Raw genomic sequence first — 2,979 nt, forward strand, 5'->3', positions numbered from 1 at the left:
GAATTATGTTTTGCAGTTTATATATATATACGTTTACTCTGAAGGTTTCCATCTTGTGGTACCTTGACATGATTGTCTTTGTTTGACTATTTAACTGGATTGTTGTGTTATAGAGATTATACGTATTCTTCTGACTATTACTAAAAATCTTTTAGGCTTTTCTATAAACTTAGCACAAAAAGTATGGAAATTTGTGTTTGGCTCATTATTTCTTTGTTGTAACAACACTTCTAGGCAATAAATCCTATATAGTTGGAAAGCCTGTTCATGTTCTTTCAAAATAGTGCCGCATTTGTAAGGAACATGCATTTGTGGGATGAGCAGTAGAGCTGAGTATGTGGGTTGCGCACATGCAAGAATTTGCCAAATCTCCTCAGCCATTGCCAAACAACTTATTCTCCCTTTGACTCATTTAGTGTTTAGTGGACTGGATGATTGAAGTTTGAAAGAACAAGACATATTGGCAGTTTAACAATGTATCCATTTAATAAAAAGTATGACTCGGTGGAAGAACCATATACAGCCAGAACAGCCTGGCACCTCCTTGACTGCAAATCTACAGAAGGTACCTATGGTACCTACAGTAAGTGCTGACAGCAAGAGGAAACATTCTTCATTGGTGTCTTCTTCTTGAGATGCATACTTCACGGCCTGTCTCTAAAATCCCCCGTTATATGGAACTTGTTCTTCAATTTGGAGATGGTATTAGGGCTCATTACAAATAATACTGCATTTTGTTTTGCGTAACACCAGCTTGAAGTTGCTCTATCGCACAGGCCCTATCCAGAGCTGTCAAACGTGGCATGCCGATTCTTGAAGCAGACAACTAATGACTAGGGGTGCAATGACTGCTGTTTTCTGGCCAATCACCAATATTTAAAAAGTCTGACCTGCCGATTTCAATTTTGGTTGATACAGATTTTTTTAAATAACTGCTACGGTCAGGTGTTATAAAATCCCAATACCTTCAACGCTCCAATCTTATTTTATTGAAAAACATTGAACCCATGAAACATCACCAACTTGTTTCAACTGGACAACAGTCCTCTCTCACAGCAAAGCAAAATGGGACAGTGGTGGATTTTCAGAACTTTACAGAGTTTAGATTAGATCAGCTTTTTATAGTAACAGCCAATCGCCAGTCACGCAAAGTTAAGGAAATCTGGTCAGATTTATCATGCATCCCTACTACTGACTAATAGCATGGCCCATGCTCACAAGTGCTGCCAGTCAGGCATTGGACTGGCAGCACCTGGGGGTACTTGAAGCTCAAAACAAGTCAAGAGCCAATAGCAACAGCAATAAACTGTTGAGCAGAGAAGATTTGGCAAGTTTTTCATGTGTGACACCCACATACTCAGCTCTACTGCTCATCCCACAAATGCATGTTCCTTACAAATGTGGCACCATTTAAAAAGGTAAATTAACAGGCTTTCCAACAGTATGATTTATTGCCAAGAAGCCTTGTTACAACAAAGAAATAATCTACAAAACACTAATTTCCCTACTTTTTGTGCTAAGTTTACTAATAGGTTTAATGCAAATACCAATCATTTTATTTTCAATTTAAAATTGTCTTATTTTAGGCACCTCAAAGTGCAGTTCTTTTTTTTTTCTTTTTTTTTTCTTTTTTTTTGCTAAAAATGACATGCTGGGATGCAGCCTAATGCAGCACTTCATATCTTACAACAGTGTGGCTCTGCAAATGGCAGATATTGTTCCAGTTTTATCAGTGTCTGAGGACAGCATATCATAGTGTGCTGTGTTCTGCACTATGAAAGAGCTGCTAATGGATATTGCAGGGCCAGGACCCAAGAGACCAGCACTAATGAAAACATGGAGGAAGATCAGCGTGTGCTCTCTGCAGTGCGCAGAAAATTGAACCGAAGACTCTTCCAAGAGAAGCAACTATTTCTGCGAGAACATATGAGAGTTAGAGCAAATCAGAAATGGATAAAAAGACAAAGAACAAAAATGTCTGTTTGCCTCATTATTTTTCCACAATAACTTTTTCTTTCACAAATATTCAAATTTCATTAATAGTTGACAAGCGGAGGCTTCTGAAGGTTTGGTGTTTAATTTTATTTGAAGCAGACAATCCCAATTAAGAAAAACTCTGTCGTGAATCAAACTCTTCTTCGTCTGTTTTACTTTTGAATTTTCAAAGAAGATATAAAACTAGAGTCTGTAACAATAAACTAATAAGATAAATGTTTCCTAAGATACAATAATTGTTAAGAAAGTGGATTGCTCTTCCAAACACAGTGATTTCTGATAAAAATGCAGAGAATTAGATTCAGATATTTTCTGTAGCTGCTGCTCACACATTTACACTTTCCAGCAGGAAGTTTTCCTGATGGAGATGTGTTCTCACTGCTCTAACACAAACAAACAAAAAATTAGGAGAGGTAAAAAAAGAAAATGCATGTTCTGTTTTTATCTACTGAGCTGGCAGATGATTTTCATATGCAGCTCTTCCATGGGCATGTCAAGAATAACTCGGGGTAGAAATGGGGGGAAAGAAAAGACTTGTTTTCAAGTTGTTAATTTCTGCCCACCAGGAGTCGACCCCTGCTGGTCATTAGAAAGCTACACATTCTGTGTCCCTAAACATACATTTAGCTTTATAACTGGGGATTCCATTCATTTCTAAACTGAAACTGACTCATTTTTATACTAATTGCGGTTTCAAAAAGAAATAGAAAAAACAAAAAATAACTCAATTAACGACACAGTGCCTGAAAAATATATTACAGTGATAACTAAACTCCTGAAATAACTACGTCATCTAAGAAATTGTGACAGTTTAATGCATGTTATAATGTTATATTCTCATTAAAAAAAACATGCTCAAAGCCTTGCTCTGACTCATTCATGCATGTTTGAGAAATCCTGCAGTGTTTTTAGRMARCCATGCTGAGGAGCAAAACGACAGGTGGGGACCAGAAACGCCTTTTGGGACCATAAACGCCCCTGGGA

The 2,979-nt window shown here is 37.3% G+C and overlaps 1 protein-coding gene across 6 annotated transcripts in view; it reads right to left on the reverse strand.

Moving 5' to 3' along the window:
• kif21b (kinesin family member 21B) overlaps positions 1-2,979 on the reverse strand; it is a 71,923-nt gene that overhangs the window by 17,705 nt on the left and 51,239 nt on the right. The window lies entirely within an intron of this gene.

Source organism: Austrofundulus limnaeus, unplaced genomic scaffold, assembly GCF_001266775.1.
Source record: "Austrofundulus limnaeus strain Quisiro unplaced genomic scaffold, Austrofundulus_limnaeus-1.0 Scaffold11, whole genome shotgun sequence".
NCBI classification, from domain to species: Eukaryota; Metazoa; Chordata; class Actinopteri; order Cyprinodontiformes; family Rivulidae; genus Austrofundulus; species Austrofundulus limnaeus.